At 40.3% G+C, this 25,344-nt stretch overlaps 1 protein-coding gene across 9 annotated transcripts in view; it reads left to right on the top strand.

Annotated features, from left to right (window-relative positions):
* Nucleotides 1–25,344, top strand: part of CDK14 (cyclin dependent kinase 14) — a 772,185-nt gene that overhangs the window by 188,911 nt on the left and 557,930 nt on the right. The window contains exon 1 of one of the 9 annotated variants that reach the window (XM_074266575.1): nucleotides 11,257–11,301. The exons of the other annotated variants lie outside the window; for them this stretch is intronic. The gene's annotated coding sequence lies outside the window, so the exon portion shown is untranslated. Of the gene's footprint in view, nucleotides 1–11,256; nucleotides 11,302–25,344 lie in introns of those variants that run through there. 9 annotated transcript variants of the gene reach the window in all.

The following is a 25,344-nucleotide window of genomic DNA, read 5'->3' as shown; positions in this document are numbered from 1 at the left end:
GCCCCTTAAAATGTGATATTTTATTATATGTAATAAACACTGTAATAAAAATGTCTTCTGATTGGTGAAGAATGTCATACGGTTCTATTAATGTTGACTAAATGCATCAAATCAGAACTCTCTCTTGTATTGTGTGTGTGTGTGTGTGTGTGTGTGTGTGTGTGTGTGTGTGTGTGTAGAAAATTTTATGATTTATCCCTGTTGAATTCTATCTTTTTTCATTGGGCCCTTTTTTAGTTTATTGGTTCTTGATCTTTTTGGTTGAGCCAGTCCTTTTGGACTTAAAATTATTAACAGTCCTCTTTTTTTGTTTTATGTGGTTTTTATCTGTTATTAAAAGTGGAAAAGTCTTAGTATTGTTGTGAAAATAGTTTTGACTTTACAAATACCATTTTAATGTTCACACTTTTAGAATCACTTTCTGGCCTCTTAAAGTCTTTTTGAATCATGATTCTGCTCCTTAATGAATTGTCCCTGCCTCTTTTTTGTCATGTACACATTTAACAGCTGTGTCTTCTGTGTCATTGCAAAGAATACAGCCAAGAGCAGAGCCAGTATAAATTACATAGGAAAAATCAGTCTGCAGACAAAAAAAAGTTCACCGAGTCCGGCATGGTTTGGTTACTGAGGTATTAGAGAGTTTTTAGTAACTTATCCAAGATTACAGATGAAAGATAAATAATCCCCATACCCAAACTCCAGTCTTTCAGATCCTGTGAATTTTTCTTTGCTCTTGATCCCTTAGTTTTAAATTAGAGAAAAACCAAAACCAAAAACAGCTTCCCTCCCCCCCCTGTTGTCCCTGTTGTAGGGGAAAAAAAGAGAAATATCCACACAAACTTAATGTGCATTTAGATTGAAAAAATTATGAAAACAAGTCCAGTGCATATTAGGCAGCATTTATTAGCTGCTCTGCCAATGGACCAGGAAACTGAGACAAAATGGAAAACATTTGAATACTATAGGGATCTTTTTTAGTGATGCTGATAGTGATAGTGGTGGTGATTGGGGGGGAATTATTTTCCACAAAACCCTCTCTTGGTCCTCCTTAATTATTGTTTACGGGTCTGTTAACTACTAGGTGAGGTAGCTGTAGGGAGGCTGCAATAGACTTGGAGCCTCTGCCACATAAAGATGGAAAAGACCTGGAGATAAGGCTTTTTTGAAATGATTATGTAAGTCATTGGGAAAGAAATTGGATTAGTAATATTAGATTTCTTTGCTCCTTTTCTAAGGGCACTCTGGGATGCTCTGGGCAGAATAGCTAGAAACTTGCTACTTGCATTAAGTATTTGTTGACTAAGAACTCAATACCCTAAGATTAGCTTTTATTTGCCTGGAGATCCATTTTCAGTAGTTCTCTGTTAAACTGCTTTTAGTCATTTTGTAGCTCTAAGCTCCAGAAGGATATTGAGCTAAAACTGGGGGATGGGGATTGTGGCTTTTGTGTCGTCTCATAATTCTGAAAAATTGAATTGGATTTTGCCTTGCTACCTCTCAGCCCCCCACTCTCCCAAACTCTAGGTATAGTGCAAAAGGACTGGTGGTTAAAAGCTGAGCTTTCATTATAGACATCTTTGTATGAAAAGAAAACAGATGTTAAGATGTCAACAATAACGAGATTTTTTTTTAAGTATTAAGATGAATTATTGCACAGTGTTCCTTTAAAAAATTTTATGTAAATTTTCTGGAATAATGTACAGTAGAATGCTTTTAGCAGTAACAATGCATGGGGGCTTGTCAGTATTTCCTTGATAAGTCATTCTTTTTAGGGGTTAATAATTCAATTGTGGAAGCTAGCTTTTGGTAGAAGCTCACTTTATGAGGCTTCAGTCTGGGGCTGCATTTTACTTTTGTTTGCAAGTATGAACGAGAAAAATAATCCCTTAAAAGATCTGAAACTGTCAGAAAATCTAGAAAGGAAACAAAAGATACTAGTTTCAGGTATGTTTTTGCCTCTTTTTTTCTCCCCTTTTGTTTTTTTAGAATTAAAAATAAAAAAACTGATTTTTTTTTTTTTCCATCAGCGATGGAGTTAAAATGAATAGGGAATTATTTGGGTATTTTGAAATGCAGAGGAATACTATAAGCAGTCAGAGGCTATTTGGGTTTATCTCAGTGAGTTTCTTGTGAAGTTTTATCACTTATATAACTGATATAAAGAGAAATATGTACATGTTTTTGTACTGTTTTGTGACTCCCAAACACTGTATTGTGCTTAGTGTAGTTAATTTTGTTTATAGTAGCTTTTTATTTTCAAAATACATGCAAAGATAGTTTTTAACATTCATCCTGGCAAAATCTTGCATTCCAAATTTTTCTCTCTCTCTTTCTCCATCCCTTCCCCTAGACCGCAAGCAATCCAATATATGTTAAACTGTAAATTCTTCTCTCTATATTTCCACATTTTTTCAATGCTACTGTGCTTATTGTAGTGCTTGATACATACTAGGTGCTTAATAAATGCTTGTGGCCATGTATAGAACTACCCTTGTCAGTCCTCACCTGGCATGTTGTGTTCACTTCTGGGAATCACAATTTTGGATATTGGCATTCTGGAGAGTGTCCAGAGGAGGAGCATGAAAATGTCGAGGGTCATTTGTTCTTAACATGAGGTCCCCTAAAGGAAGGGCATATGTTTAGCATGGAGGAATGGAAGAAGGATGACTGGGGAGATATGATAGCTTTGCCCAGTTGTCTAGAAGCCTCGAGTTGAAGGTACTAAGTGGCAAAATTAGTCTTGATTTCAAGAAAGGTTTGCTAAGCTCTAGAGCCCAAAGTAGAATGAATGGCTGGCCTAAGAAGGCTTTCCCCATCTTTAGTGATCTTAAATCAGAGTCTGGGCAACCACTTGTAGTGCCTTTGGGGGTAGGTTGGACTTACTCAAATTCTGTGATTTTCCAATAATTACAAAGTGTACAAAGTTATCTATCAATTTCTTTAACTGGCTCTTCCCTAAAAAGACAAAAGCAGTCTTTGCCCTCAAGGAGTTTCCATTTGAATGGTAAGAAATAGAACTATCTCCTTTCAAAGCCTGATCCTTCCAATCCTAATTGTCTGTGATCTGTGAGTTGTTGAGAAAGCTTAATATTTCTAGTCTGTACATATCAAGGAAACAAAGGGTGTTAGTTCTTTTTGAATTCTTCCTTGTCTGATTTTAATTTCCCTTCCTGACACATATCCTGAAAATAATTAACAACCACGTACTGTGTTTCTTTTTAAGTAGATCACTGATCTGGGAAAGAGCTCTTTTAGTTTCAAAAATGGTACAGAGAACAGAGAACAGAATCATGATGGATATTTATTCAAGGAGTCAGTGAACTGGGGCAATCTAACTCAATGACAAGAGTTCTATCCAAAGCACTCTCTCACCTTTTAGAGGAACAAATGCTGATGTTTCTATTTCTTTAACCTTGCTCAATTTTGTCTCCACATCTAAAGGAAGGAAATTCTACTACAGGAGGCCTGCTGCCTTGTGGAAACACCGAGGATCTTTGAGCTGGCCATTTAATATGAAAGCTAAGGAAGTGGATTCCTGTAATTAGTAAAAGACTTGGGCAGTATGAAGGACTTTCCCTCAGAGAAATTTTCTAGATAAATCATAGGTTCTGGAATTGAATGGTTGCAAAACTGCCCGTAGACCTGTTTGACCCATCTGATATTTTTAATGGAGAGAAAAAGCATTAATTTGAAGGGATGAATTCAGGTGTTGACAAGTTCAGATTCTCAGTGTGAATAAGTGTTAAATCTTTTAAACCTTTCCCTATTGTGACGACTTCTTTGGAATTCTCCATCATGCTCCAGCACCAGGAGCGACTTCTTTCATTCCCCTTCCCCTACATGTGGACTTTTTGTGTGTGGTCTTTCCCCATTAGATTGTAAACTCTTTGGGAGAAGCAACTATCTGATATTTTCGTGTCTGGTACTTAGCACAATGCCTTGAACATTAGTTGGTTCTTAATGTTGATTTTTAAAAAAAATTTTTGATTAACTGATTGTCTATAACCTTCATTAATCTAAATGTCTCGATTAGATTATCAATCTATCAAATAGATTATCTATCAATCACTGATCACAGACAATTAGAATTGGAAGGGTCAGGCTTTGAAAGGACTTAGTTCTACTCCTTAGTCCAAATGGAAACTCCTGGAGGGCAAAGACTGTTTTGTCCCAGTCTTTTTAGGGCAGAGCTTGTTAATGAAATTGACAGAATTGTCTGGACTATATTTCTGACTCTGGATTTTGACGAGTAGTTTGCCATTTCCTTCTCATTTTACAGATGAGGAAACTGAGCAAGTAAAGTGTGATTTGCCCACACAGCTAGTAAATGTTTAGGCTGGATTTGAACTCAGGAGGATGAGTCTCCTTGAATTCAGACTTTGCACTCTATGCACTATAGCATCATTTAGCTGCATTTAGTAAGTGCTTAATAAATGCTTCTTGATGTCAGATTTGCCTGCCAAAGCGTTTCCATAACTAACCCTCTTAAACATAAGTAACTTGTATAGTTCCCAGGTTGCAGTCTAAGAGGAGAGGTCAGGGAAGGTTGAAGGGATAAGATTCACAATATTCGTGATCTCAGAAAAGTGGAAAGCCGCCTTCTTGGTGGATTAGGGGTCTGAGCATTAGGGGATCTTTCTAAGCACGGTCAGTGAAACTGAAGAACCTATGGATACCGCATGGAGAATGGCAGTCTGCACTCCTGAGACTGTCTCCAATTGATCCTGCTATGTGTCTTGTTTGTACACAGTGCTTTGTTGCCTCTCCTGTTGGCTTTATTTCCACCACCCTTTGTATTCATGGCACTGCTTATCAAGGAGCTTGGTGCTTAATAAATATCTATTGACTTGATTTGGGACTAGTGGCCTTTGATTAAAAAAAAGACAGAGAGCTACCCTAAAACTCGATCAAAATCAGTATGTATTTTTTGGTTCTAATAATTATTATCTGTTGAAAGAAATGCATTTCAAGTCAAACGATTAAAGTCTTTGTATATAGGAAGCTAATTAAAACCAAAATATGTATTTTTGCTGGGAAAAAAATAAAGCTGTAATTTATCAAGATTTGTCAATGGAAAGAAAGGAAGGGGGCACAAAATACAGCCTTGAAATTTTGTGGATATGAATTCAAGCAGTCAGTTTGGGGGAAAAAAAAATCCAACGGTGTTTTTTTTTTTTTTTTTTCTTTTGGATGCTGGTACTGGGCCAATTCCCATTCATGTATAAAATTGTGCATTGCTCGATTCCAAAAATGTAGGATTTTTGGGGGAGTGGGAGGGAGCTCTTCTCCAGAAGCAGTTATATCTCTGTTAGAGGCTGAGGAGAGACTTAAAAAGCTTGTGCCAGGAAAGAATAATTAGTCAATTGATGAATCAGGACTCTGCTTACAGGTCTCTTATGAAAGACAATCATTTGTTAGCATAAAGAAGGCATATATATCAATTATTAGTGTCAGTCTGGACACTTAGGCTGGTGTATTGCAGTAAATCAAAACTGCAGACACACAGCAAGAGTGCTATATTGGTGGCAGGGAATTGTAGGCTTTCTATATCAAGAATCCAGATTTTAAATGTGCTAAAAACATGTTTTTAAACTATTTTTAAAAATGTTTAAATAGTTATTTTTTATTTTTTTGGTTAAAGAATCAATTGGATGCAAAGTCACTCTGGAAAAACCAAATTTCCAAGGACACTGAGTTAATCTGAATGACAATTGGAGAGGAAAATGGTATCCTCTTGAGAAATCATTCCAGAATCCATGCCTTTTCTCCAGGAAGAAACAGGGATAAATGCTGGTCACAGGAGCTAGTTGCAGTAGCTGGCTAGAGTATCCATCTACCATCATCTATTTCTGTCTGTCATCTTCAAAGACCCAATTAATTTCAATAAAAAGAGAAACAGGGACAGGATGGAAGGAAAGATCTGGGGAGGCACAAATGGCTTATGGAAATCATTAACCTCGTTGCCTTTAGCAACTCTCAGGGGGCTCTAAGTTACAAACCAATAGGTAGGGCCGGGAGTCTCCTCACCTGTCCAGGTGTCACCTAACTCTCTTCCCCCTAAACAGAAAACAGTGTAGAATTTAAGTTAAAAATGGGAATAATAACAAAGATAGCTGACATTTGAAGTGTGAAAATTGATCGTTTCCCTGGATGGTCACCCCCTCCCAGACCTCACCCTTTATCCCTGAGACCTTTCCCTCCGATTCGTCGAATCCAGTTTAAGAATGGTATCCAAGCTAGTCACACCTTCATTTCTCTCCAGGTTGCTCTTCCCACTTTCCTGTTTTTTTGTTTTGTTTTGTTTTGTTTTGTTTTTCCTGCAATCTCTTCTCCCCTCCACTGCTCCATTCATCCCAGTAGCTTTTCAGGTTACTTTTCAGTCTTGTTTCCTCCCATTAAACTGTGAGCTCCTTGAGGGTAGGAACCGCCTTCTTTTCTGCTTGTGTTAGTACTTCCCCTGGCACTAGTCACTTATGCCTTACTTATGCAAACAGGTGTGTGCAAATAAATGGAAATAATCCCTGGAGAAGTCAGTAGAATTTAGTGGGACTGGGAAGGATCCCTGGAGATGGGGAGATTTTAGGTGGGACTTCCCGGAACGGGAGATGAGAGAGCATTCCAGGCAGGGGGAAGATGCCAGAGTGGGGGTGGGGTGTCTTATTTGAGGAGCAGCAAGGAGAACAAGTGTCCCTGTACCCCAAATATATATGGCCTGCTGAGGGGAGGTGTTGGGATAGGTTATATTTGATCCTGGAAATCTTAATAAATATTTATTCACTTGAATTAACTAATTCAATACTATCTTTGTAATCCAGATACTGACAATGATGATGCTGGTTATAATAATAATAACAACCGTCGTGATATCTAACACTGATAAAGAACCTATTATGTGCAAGGCACTATGATAGGCACTTAATTGTTATCTTATTTGCTTCTCAACTCTATTATCCCTATTTTACAGAGGTGGAAACTGAGGCAGATGGGTTAAGTGACTTGTTCAGGGTTTTATCCACTATATCAAGTTAATTTGTGTTTTAAGAGGTAGTCTTCCTTCCTTCCTTCCTTCCTTCCTTCCTTCCTTCCTTCCTTCCTTCCTTCCTTCCTTCCTTCCTTCCTTCCTTCCTTCCTTCCTTCCTTCCTTCCTTCCTTCCTTCCTTCCTTCCTTCCTTCCTTCCTTCCTTCCTTCCTTCCTTCCTTCCTTCCTTCCTTCCTTCCTTCCTTCCTTCCTTCCTTCCTTCCTTCCTTCCTTTCTTTTGAAAATTGGGGTTAAGTGACTTGCCCAGGATCTCACAGGAAGTGTTATGTGTCTGAGACCACATTTGAACTCAGGGCTGGGGATCTATCCACTGCACCACCTGGCTGCCCCAACATGTAGTAATTTCAAAGAGCTTCATAATGACTCCATCCACTTCCTATGATTAGTGAGAAGGTCCCATGGAAAATGATAGAAAAATGTGCAGGTAAAGAATGCTGTGTTTATAGTCCAAGGGCTTTGGACTTGGAGCCTCAGGCTCATGGACCCTACAGTATTAGTACGGCCCCTGCTCTGTGCAGGGGAACTAAGTCCTTTAACATATTTTATCGTGTTCTTATTATCTCTGGAGCTGGAACCTTCTAGGTCAATCTCCTCGTTTTATAGATGAGGAAATGAAGGTGAGCCTGGCTGAGCATCCACAAAGAGGAGAAGGGTATGAGTCAAGATTTAATTCTCTAGGGTCTCAGGCTGGTCTTTCCTTTGTACTTCATTCTAGTGTTTTTCTCTGTCCCTAGCTTAGCCCAGTAACAAGTCATTTAAGAAAATGACTGAGGGAAAAAAAAAACAAAACTGAGAAAACTCAGTTTTCTTGCCTGTAAAATGCCCCATCCACCATAATTTGAGGATCATTGGTATACCCCAGCGGTCCTCAGACTTTTAAAATAGGGGCCAGCTCACTGTCCCTCAGCCTGTGGGAGGCCGGACTAGAGTGAAAGCAAAAGCTCACGCTCTGTCTCCCCCCTCAGCCCATGTGCCATAACCCGGCCCATAAATGTCCTCGGTGGCAGCATCTGGCCCGCGGCCTTAGTTTGAGAACCCCTGGACACCGGTGGCAGAGTGCTCTGTAATCATTTCCCATCTGCCAGCATCTCCACCACGCCCCCAGGCTGGATCTTCCCCTCTCCTCCTTGTATTTCTTCCCCCTTGTATTTCTTTGATGTTGTATTTGAACCCCCTCTGCCTAGCACATGGCAGGAGCTTAATTAAAGTTTAGTGACTATTGGCGCAACGTGGTGTCTAAATCACAGCCATTACAATAAGCATCATCGTTGTTAGCTCCCCTCCTAGCATTCCCCTTAGTCCAGTACTTCCCTGGTACTTCCTCTTCTCTGCCCCCCCCCCCCCCCCCCCTTGATGATGGACATCTCCCTTTGGAAGATGGTACCCGGATGAAAACAGAGGACCACGATTAGGGTTTGGACTAAGGCTGCGGTTACACTGGGGAGGTGGGGGGAGGCCTGGGGCGAATTTTTTACTTTTCTGCTACCTTCCACTCCAACCCCAACTCACATACTTGCCAGTGTGTCTTTCACTGTGCAAATAGTTGTTGCATGGGTTTGTTTGCGTTGGCCTTCAGTAAAACCGTGAAGGAAGCAAGTTGGGCTTGGCTTGTTTCCCGACTTCTCTTGCAACACCCGTCTTGGTGTTTCACCAAAAAAATAAAACGGGCCTCCTCCAACAAACCAAAAGCCAGAAAACTGAACCCAAAAGACCCCCCCCATCAAAAACCAACCCACCTCCCCAAAAACCCCAGGCCCCCCCCCAAAACTGCAGTAACTCAACAGAAACCCAACAAAGAAATCAAACCACCATGAGCCGATCTGCCCACATCTTGCTTGTGTTTCCATGGATTATTTCTCTTGGATGATCTCGGCTCCCCGGGCCTTCCTCGACTTGGAGCGGGAGCAGTTTCCAGATCTGTGTCGTTAGCTCTGGTGGGTGCTGAGCTTGGGGCCCACATTTCAGCTTGCCTGGATTTGACCCTGCCAACTCAGATAGAACTCTGTTCAGCAGCAGTCAGTGCCCTTCTCTTCAGTCAGCCACACTCAGAGCTGCAAGGGATCTCATCCCACTCGCCCCTTGAGCAGGTGAAGAAATTGGGAGAGATCGGGGAGGATGTGGGCCCTTTGGCTACCGCATCCCCTCTGACTCCATGTGTGACTGGGCTTTCTGTCTCACACAGCCAGGGAGATACTGCGCCTTGTTATTTCTAACAGCTCTGACCACTCATCTCCCTGCCCACTGGCCTTCCCTCAGCGGTCCAGTCAGAGAGAGTGGCTTGGACCCTCACCTGTGTAATCTCCTCATTCTGTCACCTGTAAGTAAAGAAGCCAGACCCCACGAGTCTTCCAGCTGGGAATTTAGGAACCCTACTCTTATGTGCTGTCACTGAGTCCTGGTGGGAATTCCTTCAGACTGTCTTTATCCCGCAGGAGTTTGCCTAAATAAGCATTTGGATTCTCCTAAATATGTGGAATTTCCTGTGAAAGGATATTACTCTAGTCTAGTCGGGATTGGACTTTTCCTAGATTGAAGAAAGAGGAAGGAGGAGGGGCAATTCTAAATTACTTTTAAGATTTGCAAAGTGCTGTACACTTTGTGTCAGATATTGTTATTATCGTGTGGGACAGTGACCTTTACCCAAATTAAAATCAGAGACCCTCAAGGTAAAAAGGTAAAAAGGAGAAATGGCAACTCCCAACAGACAAGACTTTGGAGTGTAAAGTTCAAATTGCAAAACACAAGATTACATAGACCTTAAACCCTCCCCCCTCCCCCTCACCTTTTCTTTCTCCCATTGTCTGGGAGATTTCCCTAAACTGGGAAATCTATCCCCAAAACAAAATAATAATAAATAATAATAGTAAATAACAAACTCTTTACCCATTAAACTCTTAAATGCTAATTAAGAGGGGGGGCAGGAGAGGAAATGTTTATCCAAGACAATAGAAAACCTGCAGCTTTTTAATTATAGCTTAACCTGTTATTGCAGAGTCTCAAGTCACAATGAGGACATGGGTCAAGGCCACATTTCCATGAGAGGTCTTCATTCAGTTTACCCCATTCACTATGATTGAATTTTATCTTCTCAGAGTTTACTGTATGTTTTGTTTTGGCCAAAAAAGAAAGAGAAAAAATAACCAGGGAACAGAAGCAGATTTATGTTACTATATTCCAAGTTCTATGTGAGTTTTGTAGAGAATCAAAGAATGAGATCATTCTTCCATTTTTCTTTCCACCACACAGATTTCTAAGGCATTAAACTGACCATGCTGCTTCCTTGTTCAAAGACTTCTATTGCCTGTAGGATCCTTAGCCCCTGCCTCTAACCTCTTTCTTCTAGTTACAGTTCATAGGATTCTCTTTCACATACCCTGCCCTACAGCCAGACTAGGCAGTTACTGCTTTTGTACCGTACGCCCAGGCTGCCCTCCCTCCCACTAGCCCCCATCCTTCCTCTTCTCTGCCTCAGTAAGCTTCCCCAGGACAGGGCATGACTTGGCTTCCGTCTTTGTGGATCACCTGCCTGGAATAATACTTTGCATACAGTTGGTACTTAATTGATGTTTGTTAAATGGTTAAGTGTCCAGCTCTCTCTGACTTTTCCATATCAAAGTCTTTGGATCGTAGGTCCTGGAAGAGAAAGGACCTCAAAAGTTCAACATCATTTTATGAGGAATCACCTAACTTAAATAAAGTCACAGAGACAGGACTCAGATTCAAATCTGTGCTCACTATCCCCGGCCGCAGATCCCAGCACTTTAACCACCCTGAGATTTAAGAACGAATTGGCCAGAGTGGAGGCCCTGGTGTGGAGAGTAGAGCAAAATGTAGCTGATCTGCTTAAGTGCTGGGGGTGCAGAAATAAAAGTCCCTGATCTCCAGAACCTTATATTCCATTGGGAGAAAAATAGCATATACACAAGGACAAAGTACACACAAAGAAATCCAGAGCATTTTCAAAAAGGGGAGAGGGTTGTGACTCCTAGCTTTCAATAAGTGTTTATTGGCTGACTGGTGGGATCAGGGAGGCTTCTTGTCTAAGGCATCTGTGTTGCTTGCTTTGAAGAAGGAGGATTCCCAGAGGTCAAAGTGAGGAAGGAGAATATTTAGACATGGGCCATTGTTTATGCAAAAGCTTGGCCATAGAAGATGGAATGTCAAGGGCCGGGAACAGTCAGCAGGCCATTGTGACTACATCTGCAGGCTGAGCCAATGGGAGTAATTCGAAATAAGACTGGAAAGACGAGCGGAGACATTGCGTAAGATTTTAAATGACTGATTGGGAAGTTTTTATTTTATTCTAGATGCATTCAGAAACCATTAAAATTTTAGAAGTGTTTGTGGTGAGGGAATTTATGGAAGGCTTTGCACATTCACTAGAGGAATCGATCCATAAGCATTTATTGAGCTCTTGTTGTGGGGCCTGATTGGGCGAATATGATACAGAGGGCATTGTGAAAGGTGCCCAGAATAGAGAAACAAAAGAAATTGTTCTCCGGAGCTTCCATTCTGACAGACTGGAGAGGACACGTGTATGCTTTGTATATTTTTATGCAATATAAACATATATGTAATATATACAAAAATAAGGTTGTTTTGGAAAGGGGGAGTCTAGCATGGTTTGGGGGGAATGGGGGAAAATGGCTCAGAAAAAACTTCTCAGGAGCAAAGTCCTCAAAGCAAACCTGGCATTTCAAGGTGGTAAATCTTCAGAAAGGGAAGACTGGATTTCCATGTATCATCACCGTTTCCATCCTGTAGAAGGAGTTTCTCTGCAGATGCAGATTTACATTGTTAGAACCTTCGATGTTCTCAGATTTTTGTGAGTGTTTTACAGAGAGATATTTGAGCCACTGATGCTATGACACAAAAACATTTCCCGAGTGTGACTCGATGTGAGATTCAAATATGATCAAGAGTTTATTAATTCCTTCTCTTTCCTCTTCCCCTCCTAATCCTGGACATTAGCTGGTATCCGGTCTTGAGTCTTGACCCCTCATTTTTTTCCCAGCCACTTTTTTGGCCATATTTTATACTAGGGAAAAGAAATGTTTGTTTTCGTTGATTTAATGACAATAATCAAAGTCAGGAGGAGTTGGAATTCTTTCCTATGTATAGTGTTTAACTGGACAATGCCTTGAGCTGAGTAATTTGCCTGACCTTCATTCCCACTGCTCTCCTTTTTCCGTTGATATTAAGATGATTGCTAATCAGATCTCCTCTGGAGTTCCTGGGGAGATGACCCTTTAAATTCAAAGCTGTATTGGTATTTAATTGTTAAGATGAATATGACATTCCAAAGAAACCATCCAACCATTGTTGCTTGGCCCGGAAAAGGTGGTTTATACAGATCCTTCTGTTCTCAGTCCCAGCCCCACTTACTGGTTTTAGCCATTAGACAAGCTTCAGGGCAAGAAAGTAGTGTCCAGGGACCAAACAGGAAAAGGAAGTATCCTGCCAGTGTTCTGATGTTTAAGTAAGTCTCTGACTCTTAATGGTAGGATTAAAAAAAAATTGGCTCCATCATTCAGTGATTGCTAGTTAGCCATCCACTCTTCCCCTCTAATTAAATTACCAATGAGTACGACTTTAGCATTCCTCAAGATATAGATTGGGGATAAGGAGTAAAAATATCTAAGCATATTGTCATATTATATGAACATGATTTGACCAGTGAAATTTATTTCACATCAAGAATGGCCTTCATTTGCCTCTAGAGACTAGGGTATTCCCACCCCCACCCCCTCCTTCTTCCTGTCTCCACTTCTGTCCCATCTCAAATTCCTCCATATTTTGCTTTTGTATCTTCTTTACACATAGATGCCTGGGACGTAATGGTTTAGTAAAATTATTGATTGACTGGTAGGTTTTTTCATCCAGGAAAGTGAAATCCAAGCAGTAAACTCCCAACTTACAGCTAAAATAGGGGCTCTTCTTTGTCAAGTGAGAGAATCTATTATGTTGTTTTTGAGCAGTTTTAATACCACTCCATTGGATGTAGCAACTGAAGTACGGTGGAAATGATGTACCAAATGATGTGAATGAGGAGAGCCCCGAATGAAGAGATTGGTGTAAGCCCCAAATGTTGGGGTTCGGTCATGAGAAGAATTCACAGTGACCATTCTTTTTGGCAAAAGGTGGGTTTATTGAGGAGCGAGATTACAGGCAAAAAGAAGAGGTATGATAAACACTAGGAGTGTTGGGAGAGCACAGAGCAGGGAAAGGGCTTTTAATAATTAATGATGGAAAAGACAAGTTCTCTACTCATAATTAGCCAGCAGAAAAAGAATATCCTATGAGGTTGGAGTATGCTCTCAGCTGGCTGCACCCCCAAAGAGTTAGCTGTAAGAAGGGGAAAGATAGCATAAGGTGTGCTGGGAGATGAGAGAAGAGATACCCCATGGCCTAGTGGGGGGATGAAGGAGGGGGAGATACCCTGTGGCCTGAGGGAGGGGGAAGGAGAAAGACTCTACCAGACAGAGTGAGGTGGTGGGCTAAAAAGGGATTCAGCAAAGATGACTGAGCCATGGACAGATTTATAGGGAAATCTAGCTTCAGGGGTTTGATATGACTGGGATTTCTTGGCTGGACACAGCAAGGGGGGGCCATCCTAGAGGAGGACCCCCACCGAGAGGGACCATGAATGCCCTTCCCTGCCCACTCATGCTCCAGTCCCTCTCTACCAACAGCACTCAGTTACCGAGGATCTCATCAGAAAGAACCACGGTTCTGGATCCCGTTGGATCAGGATAGGCCGTCAAATGTGAGGGAGAGGGGTTATGGATCCCCAAATTATATCAGATCTCGGCCACGTCATAGGTTATTTCAAAAGAATTTGTGGGCTTAGAAACCACCTTCAGATCCGGAAGCAAGGATTTTTCAGGCTGAATCCATGAGGGGCTTTAGCAGTTAACTGAGGTAAGAGCCAAGGTCCCTCCCTAGTGGAACTCACAATCAGCCAGGGGGAAGATGCCCTTAAGATGTAGCAAGTTTCTAAAGAACCCTTGATTGCTTAAAGTTGGGCTAACCTCTTACCAAAGGAGTTTGGGGCAAGAGGATTTTGCCATTGACTGGTAGGCTAACCCAGAGTTAGGGTCCTAAGGTGCTGCCCATTGTGGTGCTTGGCAAGCAGATTCACCTTAAAGAGAAAGAGTCAGTGAATTGGTGAGGTACAAAAGGAGAAATATAACTTGGGGATTCATAACTAGGCTTTCTGATGGGATACAGTAACTTTGGAGTTACAGTGGTCTTAGTGCAAAGAATGCAGCTAAAAATTCAACCTTGGGTGGGTTGTAATAAAAATCCACTTAAAAAGAGAGACCTAATCACATGCAAAGGTTCCCTTATCAGCGCTCCTCCCTGCTTGCCTCCTGGAGTAGCTTGGCTTCCAGATAGTTATTCAGGCTCTCTCTTGTCGAAGCCCACCTAGGTACCACGGATTTCATTGGTATTATTCAGTTTATTCCGAATCTTTGTGGCAGATGCCATATTCTGAAACAGCTCCTTTCAGTTTCAACTTCTTTCATTTGCCCATTATTCGAATCAGTAGAGGCAGATTAAAATTAACCTTTCTCTATTTACTCTGATAATATTATAAATATGAATAACCTGTATGGGTTTTTATTTTTAAAATTTCTTTCTCATTTCTATTCAATTCTTTCTCATTTGTTTATATTATTACCTTAATTCCTGAGTATCTTCCTCTCTCTTCCCCTAACCATCGAGTCATCCCTTGTAAAACATATTTAAAAAGAAAGAGAAAAATGAAAATCAGTCACATCATTGATGTCTGATAGTATATGCATTTCTTCATAAAATTAGTTTGCCTAGTTCCTTCCAGCAAAGGGAGGAACGTTTTTTCTCAGCAATTTTTACATCATTTCATTACAACATTTACTTCAGTCTGTATCAGTTCACACAAATCTTTTCATGTTTCCCGGTTTGCTTAAGAGCTTATTAATTCACTCCGATCACTTAATATCTTTTATCCAATCTTAAGTCACTCGGCATCTACTTTATTTCTACTTTTTGTTGCCTCACCCAAAAACTGCTATTATTATTTGCACATATGGGATCTTTCAGTTTTTTTAGGGGAGCTTTTTAAGGAATGTGCCATGGGAACTCTGGTTCAAAAAGTATTTATTGCATTTTAGTTACTTATCTATCTGCTGATATTTTCAAAGCATCCAAAGCTCTCTTCAAAAAAGTTCTGTTTACATTCCTGGCAATTTATTGAACATACCACCGAGTGGATAAATTCATTTTTACCTTTATGAGTAAGCAATTTTACTCCTCCCAGAGATTCCATTTGGCTTTCTGAAAGAAGTGGTTTATTTTATATCAGAAAGTTTTTTGCTTCTGAGGGGAATATTTTGCTTACTATTCACAGTTTCATTCTGGGATTGATCGCGTTGTGACTTTAGTATTAAAGTGCTAAATGTGTCACACAGTGGCCCAGGACCTTTCCTTATGAAGGAGGATTAGAATGGTCAGAAGTTGCCCCATTTTTTGTATTTGAAGAGCTTTAGAAAGAAAGCATCAAGACTGCAAATTGTGGATACCCAATGGAAGCATTCCAGGCTTCTGAAAGTAGCCTTTATATATTTCCTGCCAATCATGGTAAATGTTAAAGATGAGAGAGGTGAGAGGGAAAAGGTTGGGAGATTGTTTGGGGGGTTTTCTTTTTCTGGATTGATAATTGTAAGTAATGAGTTTGTAAAAGTCATATGTAAGAAGATGAGATGGAACCTGTAAAGCCGAATGAATAGCAGCTGGCTGAAAGCTGGTCTGTTTCTTGGAAAGTGAATTGTAGTTGATGTATTTGAAGCGGAAATTACACATGCTTCCTGGAGGTTTAAGTCTCTTTCTGGCCTCCACATGAGGCTGTGGGAATTGTAATCTTTTTTGCCCTCTTCCCCTCCACCCAATGAATCCTTATGATTTTAAGATGAGCTTGTTTGATGGCATCTGACTTCAGTAGGGTTGGATTGGAATTTAGAGATGGGTTATGTAAGAAGGTATATAATTATATATTATAATAACCTATATAATAGATAATATAAGCAAGATTATATATCTTATCTCTGTCTTCTCCTTAAAATGCAGCATGAGTGAAAGTGATACCAATTTTACATTGGAAAGAAAATTTATGCTTAAAGGATCCAAAACACTAATTATGGTGAGGGAATAGAGTTGTGAAATTTGCCTTCCTATTTAAACAAAACAATCAAATAAATCCCTACCATTTCACCTTAGCTTTTCTTCTTTCCTGACTCCAATCTTTGCAAAATATTTGCTTATAATTTTTGCAAGCCTGTCCTCAATTCTGGAGCTTCTTATTCTTCCCATCAAGATTGCAGATGGAGATGGTGAGCAGACATTGGTCACTCCACCTTTAGACCGAGAATCCTTTGCTCTGTAGTCTATTGACCACTGTGGGATTGATGATGCGTGTTGAGTTTGTACTAAGCCTGTGGTGCCCTTCTGGGACCTGACCTGTAAAAGGGGACCAGAGACTGGAGAAATACAAGTGTAGTTTTGCAGAGTCAGACTTGATTCTCAGGAGGGAGGGCTTCCCATGTACAGTAAGGAATTCCTGGGTCCCGCAAGGAGCTGCAGCATTCAGACTGGAGAGGTGGGTTTGTGGAGGAGTTCCTAACTTGAGCAAGGCTCAAGTTAAGAAATGCATAGTCCTTTCCTCAAGAGGGAAAAAATGGGGGCCTTTTCATGCCTGAGGAATGTGAGTTATTTCGACTATGTACATCTGGGGGGCAGGACTCAGTGGAGGAGAGTATTCTCAGTTTAGATCTAGAGGTTTCTGGGAAGTGGGTTTATAAAAGGGTAAAATTACTCCTCTCTGACACTCTTAATAGTAGAAAGGGCAGTGGACCTGAGTTCAAGTTTTCCCCATAAATCTTCTTGACTTCGGTTTCTTCAATTGTCAAATAAGAGGACTGGATTAGAAATATTTGGATCTCTTCTCTAAATTCATGATCTCCTAAGGAGCCCTTATCAATATTAGAGCAAAGCCCTCATAATTGGGGGCAGGGGACTTTTATATCTTGAGGACCACAGTTCCATGGAGTGACAAGGACCCAGGACAGTATTGGGGGGTACCTACTTATTTACTCTGTCACAGAAGAAAATAAGTAAGTCAGAAAGATAGCAAGTTAATGAGTTATTCAGAGATTTCAGGGAAATGTGATTAGTCTATTTTCTGACACTGGGTTAAAGTGCGATGGTGCACTTATGTAGAAATTTTCTGTCATGGGCACTGGTTTCCTTCTCTGCAAAAATTAGAGCAGTGGACTTGAAAGCCTCTTGAAGCTTTCAAGCTATGATTCAGTGTTTGACCTCTGAAGATCTTGGCCTCTGGGTCTGGAGCTTAGGAGGGATGTGAGAATTAGAGATAGACATTTGGGTTCTCTGCATAGAGGCACTGAGCCTTTGGAATGACTGAGATTGCCAGGGGAGAGAATGAAGATTGATGAGGGTCTCAAAAACATACCCCCTACTTGAAGAAGGGATTTGGTTACCGACGAGTCCTGAAGATGGTAGTAATAGGTATTAGGGAAGCAGAAGAACCAAAGGAAGAAAGAACATTCAGGTATGGGTAGTTGTTACTTTGTGACAAAAAGTAAGGAAAGGGCTAGGAGGATAAAGACTGAAAAAGAGCCCACTTATTTGGGTGATTAGGTGACAATTAGTGATATTTTACTTTATTTGTTCCCACTTAATAATATATTTCTCCCTCCTTCCCCGCCAATAACACATAAAGATAGTTTTCAACATTCATTTTTGTAAGATTTTATGTTCTAAATTTTTTTCCTTCTCCCTTCCCTCCCCTCTCCCCACAAAACAGCAAGCAATACAATCATGTTAAATATATTTCCTTATTAGTCTTGTTGTGATAGAAAAATCAGAGCAAAAGGGAAAAACTATGAGGAAAAAAAAAGTGAAAATAGTATGCTTCTATCTGCATTCAGACTTCCTAGTTCTTTCTCCATCCCAAGTCTTTGGGAATTGTTTTGGATCATTGTGTCTCTGAGAAGTCTATTAGAGTTGATCATGCATAGTCTGGCTGTTAGTGTGCATAAGTTCTGTTCTGTTCCCTTCACTCAGCATCAGTTGATGTAAGTCTTGCCAGATTTTCTGAAATCATCCTGCTTATCATTATAGCATAATAGCTTTCTGTTATTTTCATATACTATAACTTGTCCAACCATTTCCCAGTAGATGAACATTCCTTTAATTTGCAATTCTTTGCCTCTAGAAAGATGCCGCTAATCATTTTTGTGCTAGTGGGTCTTTCCCCCTTTTTAATGATCTCTTAGGGATACAGATCCAAGGGAGACCCTGCTGAATTAAAGGGTATGCATAGTTTGATGGCCCTTTGGGCGTAGCTCCAAATTGCTCTGATTGATATGTTAAAGAAGGTTTTCACTAGAATGGCTTCAAGCCAAGTGGCGACGGGCTATGGAGAAAGTAAGGAAGTGAAGGTAGAGAATGTGGACTGCTTTTTCTGGAAGAGTTCAGAGGTTGGAACAGAAGAAGGGTTAATTAAGGGAAAGCTTTTCTTTTCTTCCCAAAGAACCAAGACCACCTGTTTATATGAAGATGGGAAGGAGATAATAGAGAGGGAGAGAGAGAGAATACATGGACCAGATATAACCTAAAGAAGCAGGTACTATGAAGGGGCAGCAAGATCGGATGCTTTCTCTGTGATAAGGAAGAAGAAAGGTGATAAGGAGCCTGGGTAAACCTCACTTAAGTGCCCCCTTGATGAGATGGAGAGACAGACTTTCCCTGAGGGTCTGAGATATCTGCCTGGATGCTAGAGAGAAGAAAGAATGGGAAGATGAGACCTGAAAACCTCATTGGTTCAGGATGAAGCGGGGTATCTGTTTTCTTCCTTAGAAACTGATTGAAAAGTGGAGCTGGGAGTCTGATTCCATCTCGGAGCAGCAAGTGAACTTTACCCAGATTCCTTACCTGGAGCATAATAGAAAATTCAAAAGAAGGTGAGAGTAGGGAGGAGTGGCCAGCTTCTGGCCCCTGGGATTAGAGAGAAGACTATTCAGAAGGCAGGAGGGAAAAATAGCTCCAGGAAAGTTTTACTTTATTTGTTCCCACTTAATAATATATTTCTCCCTCCTTCCCCGCCAATAACACATAAAGATAGTTTTCAACCAGCCTCTTCTTGTGGTATCGGGCACTGTCTTTCCACTGCGAGACTTCTTGAGATTGTAACTTCCCTTATTTTGTTATTTTTATCCTGGGTCGGTTTTTCCATAGTCACTAGCAATAAAACCCCTCTAAGAACTTTGAAGGTGTCTGTGTTACAGGTCAGTAACAGCTGGTAAGGGGGCTGGGTGGGTGAATTCTGCCTTATGACCCACCATTCACTTGTAGAAAACCAGAGCATTTAATCCTGGAGGCACCTTCGAGGTGGGAATCTGAGGTCTAGAGGTATAGAAATGACTACCCAGCAATTGGAAGCCAGGACCCCTGACTTCAGATCCAGAGCTTTCTCACCACTACAAATTTCTAAGTCTCTTTATTTTTTCCTTTTAGCAAATCCTTGAATAAAGCCTGACTTGAATAAAAGCTACTGTGAGGAAGAAGTTGGCTTTAGTGTCCCTTGCTTCTCACCTGGGTGCCTTCCTCATAGCTCACCTGCACAGCTCTCCTTAACCCTTGCCCTTTATGATCACCTGGTTCCCATTTTGATGCTTTCCCTCTTGATCTCCTAGCCCTTCCCCTTCTTGAAGCTATAGAAGGCTTTATGGAAGCTGGGATTTCCCCTTTAGATTAGATACAACTCATTATAGCCTGGGGACTATTGAATTGTTAAACTACTTGTTGGGTATAAAATCTGGGCACTCTGGGATACTAAAGGATCACCCCAGACTTAAAAGAGCCAGATTTATGTGGTACTTTGAGGCTTGTGATGCATTCTATGTGCATCTCTTATTTGATTCTTACAAGAACTCTACTGTTTTTACAGATGAGGAAAGCAATACTGAACAAAGGCAAGTGACTTGCCTATAATCACAGGGCTAGTAAGGATCTGAGGCAAGATTAGAACTCTGGTTTTCCTGATCCCCAAATCCTATGTTCTAACTATCCTAATATCCATTTGTCTAGATCCCTACATCCTATTTGTAAAGAGTTTTAAAGCTATGAACAAGTAATTGACAATTAAAGAGCAATTTAATCACTACTAGGATCTGTCCCTCGAAAAGTAATTAAAGGGGCTAAAAGAAACTTTCATTTGAAGCATTTCTAAGCAGTAGCATGAGAGGAGAGAATATATCAGAACTATTGTCATTAAACATGAAATAACAAGTGCACAAAACCCAAGAGTTTTTTTTTTTTTTTTTTAAATGAAAAGCTTTGGGTACTATGATAGGTACCCAAGGAGAAGATCATCAGTGTAGAACTGGAAGGCAACGTAGAGGTCATTCAGTACAATCTCCCCACCCCGTCTTTCAGAGACAAGGAAACCAAATCACACAGCAAACTGCCTTTGCCCATCTTCCTGACTCAAGATCAGCAGTCTATCTGCTGTGCCATCCATACTGTTCTATTTTTTGTGGGACTCTAGATTATGTGTGGGAGGACACTGAAGGACCCATCTCTGTTCTCCCTTCTACTTTCACCTCTTCTTCCCTCCAAGAATCAGAAGCATCTCTTGGTTGTGTTCTTGGTACTTTGGTCTTAGTTCATTGGATAGAAAGGGAGTTGAAAAGAGACTTGGGGAGTTGGGGTATTTAGACTAAACCCCCGATTTTACAGATGAAGAAACTGAAACACAGAGAGTTAAATTACTTGCCTAAAGTCACTGTTGTGTTCTGCTTTACAGTGTACCTGGTGTGTGTATGTGTGTGGTCCTTTGGAGTGTTGAGTCATAGGAGATCTCCTGATTAATAGATGGGAAACCTCCCCAGATCTTCGCATAGAGGCCGAGTAAATGCTTGTTGGGATTATTGTTCATTCTTTTTAAAGTATAGGCTATTCTTTGATTCATCAAAGTGGCCTTCAAGTACGAAGCTGAACTCAGCAGCTTCCTCCTAGAAATGGAAATGGAAAAAGAGAAATGAAACCCAGCAAAACAGAACAGAAACTCCCCCCCCCCATCATTACTAATAAATCAGTTGGGGGGGTTCCCTTCATTTTAAAATTTGCTCTCAGAAAAGCCACTCGGGATGTGTCCATGCAGTCCTGTTGGTTACGGTCAGGAAGCACCATGTCCGAAAGGTCCAGAGCTTGATGCCTGTCCCTCTTTATGAGGGCTTTGGAGCTAAGATGTGTTCTGGTTTACAGAACAGAGGAATCAATAAGATGTGGACCTGAAGGAGGCTGTGGAACCCTCTGAGTCATTGCAGGGGAGACTTGTCCGGAGTCAGCACATATTTACAATTCCCCACTCCCACAGTGGTGACCACCACCATCATCGCCATCACCATCATTATCTGAGAGGTTGCTGTGAGTTTTACACAACACATCCTCCATTTCCACCAGTCTTCACGTCCAGATCCTCCGACCTCAAACCCTGTGGGTTTATGTTTTTATTTCCATTACATCATGGAAATGGATCCTCTGCACTTCATGTTTTCCCTTTTGATGTTAATTCCACATGCTCTATTAAAACCAATGCTATATAATCTAGCAAGAGGTAGTAGTAGGCTGATAATTTAAAGTATCGTTAAACAAACATCTATAAATGATAGAAACAACATACTGAAGAAAATCGTAGTTTATCTTCTTGTACAAATTTCTGGACGATGCCTGGGACTTGCAGGCAGGGTTTATCTGAGCTCACTATATTGGTGCCAGACCTGGTTTGGACACTAGATCAGCCTCGTCTCCAGAGGTCGGTTCAGAGAGAGATCAGCCTCAGCTTCCCCAAGGAACAGCATAGCCTAGACCTCCCACCCCAGCAAGAATTTCAACTTTTCTTAAAGCAACTCTAAGTTGTCAAATTTCTCTAAACATCTTTCCCCACGAGAGTAGTTTTTCACTAAAGACAACCTTTATTTAAAACCAGTCAACATGAAAATGTACAACTTCCACATTGGTAATTTTGTTAACAGACAAGGCCTCTCTTCCCCTTTTAAAAGTGACTCTTTACTATTTCCTGCTCTTGTGTTTATTTGACAGAGTGTAGTTGTCATTACCATTTGGGGAAGGGAACCACTTAGCTTCTCTCCAAGATCTCTATAGAAAGATTTATGCACGAATGAATATTCCACTCCAATTGTGAGAGCTTAGAGGTTCTCTCTACATGTACAATTTAGGATGGGGGCAGCCAGAAAAGCTTCACATCCTGTCTGATTAAGTTGCTGTTTGTTAAGATTACTCAATCTCAGTGATCTCAGTTTAGAGAAACCAGTTACTCTTTGATTTCTTCCTAGCTACTCAGTGGTACTGTGGTAGAGGGGTTAGGGGGCGGTGGAACTGTTTTTAGATAACAGAAGGATAGTTATATAGCTGCAAACCTCTCCCCAAAGAAGAGAGGCCCCCTTCCCCCGTTTTGATCAATATAACTATGTTATTCTTTCCAGTGTAGTTGAAATATTGGCTAAGATTTTTAACTCAATTTAAAAATACAATGTAAATAGAGAAAGCTAAATCAAAAGGGTATTTTATTTCATTATTCGAGTTTGTTTAATAATTAAATTGTCTGTTTAGAAACAGATTAAATTAAAAAAAATTGGGGGCAGCTGGGTAGCACAGTGGATGAATTGCCAGGCTTGGAAGATTTGAGCTCCAATATAGCTTTAGACACTTATTAGCCATGTGATCTGGGGCAAGCCATTTAATCTTGTTTGCCTCACTTTCCTTCTTCTGCAAAATGATCTGTTGAAGAAAATGGCAAAGCACTTTACTATCTTTGCCAAGAAAACCGCAAATGGGTCACCAGGAGTTGGACACAACTAAAAATCTAAAATTTTGAACAAATAATCATAGTTTTTATTTGAAATGTTTACTTTCCTTCCTTCCTAATAATAATTAGTAGGGCTTAAAATAGGTATGGAAGAAGCCATCTGAAATAATATTTTCCAGAGCAGAGTTGTCAGCCGTGAGCTCCAGTAGGGAATTTGCTTATGGTTTTTGTATTTGTTTTTGATTCTTGTTCAGATAGAAGTGGCCTGGATGGTATTTAATTTTAATTCTTTATAGAAAATATAAATTAAAAAATTAAAAAAAATATATATCTAGTGAAATGAACTTACAGAATTGGGGATGATATCTGGAACACAAGCGTCTTTTTCCTTATGGAAGTACAGTAAGTAATGAGCAAATGCAGAATTCCTTAGAGATTTTTTTCCACTTTTGTAATCTTTAAGAAAGCTTGTGGCTTTTGGGACCAATATTTTATGGCAGTCAATTAACTGTAAAAGAGTGTTGCCTATTTAAATGAAGAAATATTAAACACCACCTCTGGGACTGATGCTGGACTTTGTCTTCTATGAAAATGAAAACTTGAACAAACCTTGTTTTAAAAATTTGCAGGTCACTCAATAAATGAGTCAATTTGGCACTTCTATAAGTTATATTAGCATTGCTTTTAAAATACATTTTTAGTGATATCTTTTGTTTTTATGTCAGCTGCGTTTGACTTTGCACTTCATAGGCATTTCAATGATGTGATGCAACAATTTGTGGATGTTGTAAATGTAAAGCTGCAAATGTAAATCTCAGCTATTTACCAGTGACCATGTGCAACTTCTGAAGAGCCTTAATTTCCTGATTTAGAAAAGGAGAAATGATAAAACTCATGGTAGCCTAGTTCACAGGATTGTTGTAATATAAGGAAAATGTGATATCTGTTAAGGAATAATGGAGATACTTCAGAAAATAAAGCCCACCATAAGATTTGGTATACTATCTTATAGAATTGTTTTGTTCTTTTTGCCGTTTCTCATGTAAGATAATAATTTCCCCATCTCCAGGCCATTGCCCTGGCGCTCTACTATATTTTCTTCCCTACTTGTATGCTAGAATCCTTAGATTCCTGCAAAACTCACAAAAAATTATACACAACGTTCTCCCAGACTCCCTAGCTACTAGTGACTTTCCTCAAATAATTGTTTTGTAATTATTTTGTATATATTTACAAATTTCCCCTCATAGAATGTAAGCTTCTAGAGAGTAAGGACTAATTTATTTTAGTCTTTTGTAACTCCAGGGCCTAGGACAATGATTGATTGGCACATAGTAGCTACCTAATAAGTGCATTAAATTCATCACCCTGAAATCTACCCATCCAAAGTTCATCCTTGGCACATAACCTTCCAGACTTTCCAGTTGGGGATCCTAGTCCTCTCAAAGCAACAAAAGAGAGCTTGAGTAAAAGGGTCACATTCTAAGGGGAGAGTCAGTACTCATGGAAAGGTTTCTACTGCAAATCAGATGGAAAAGTCTCATGGTCCTTAGACATGGTCATGCTGTCCTGATGTTGAGCCATCTGACAGCACCCAGAACTTCAGTGACCAGAACTTTTCTTTCAGAGTTTTCAGTAGCTGTGATTGTAGCTCTTGGAGGGGGTAGGATGCATCTCCGGAGGGGGCTGCTTCCAGGATGATGGCTGCAGACTAAAAGCGTTGCTGCTTCCCAGACTTGTCAGGGTCTAAGGGGAGATGATGGACAGGATGCTGCTATTGTTTCACTTGGTTGGCCTCTGCCACCTCCTCTCTACTCCTCAGCAGCCTTGCTGTTTTAGCTAAGATTGGCTTGGCTGTCCTGGGTCTTAAGCACATAGATGCTTAATAAATTCTTGATTGATCAGCTCATTAGTGCATTTTCTTTTTCTTTTTCTTTCTTTTTTTCTTTTTTTCTTTTATTATAAAATTTTTGATAGTATATATGCATGAGTAATAATTTTTTTTATAACATTATCCCTTGTATTCATTTTTCCAGATTATCCCCTCCCTCCCTTTACTCCCTTCCCCCGATGACAGGCAATCCCATACCTTTTACATGTGTTACAATATAAACTAGATACAATATATGTGTGTAAATCCAATTTTCTTGTTGAACATTAAGAATTGGATTCCGAAGGTATAAGTAACCTGGGTTGTTAGACAGTAGTGCTAACAGTTTACATTCACTTCCTAGTGTTCCTTCTCTGGGTGTAGCTACCTCTGTCCATCATTGATCAACTGGAAGTGAGTTGGATCTTCTTTATGTTGAAGATAACCACTTCCATCAGAATACATCCTCATACAGTATTGTTGTTGAAGTGTATAGTGATCTTCTGGTTCTGCTCATTTCACTCAGCACATTAGTGCATTTTC

Source organism: Sminthopsis crassicaudata, chromosome 5 (genome assembly GCF_048593235.1).
Source record: "Sminthopsis crassicaudata isolate SCR6 chromosome 5, ASM4859323v1, whole genome shotgun sequence".
NCBI classification, from domain to species: domain Eukaryota; kingdom Metazoa; phylum Chordata; class Mammalia; order Dasyuromorphia; family Dasyuridae; genus Sminthopsis; species Sminthopsis crassicaudata.
The sequence above is the reverse complement of the archived record's forward strand: the minus strand, read 5'-3'. Positions and strand labels throughout refer to the sequence as shown.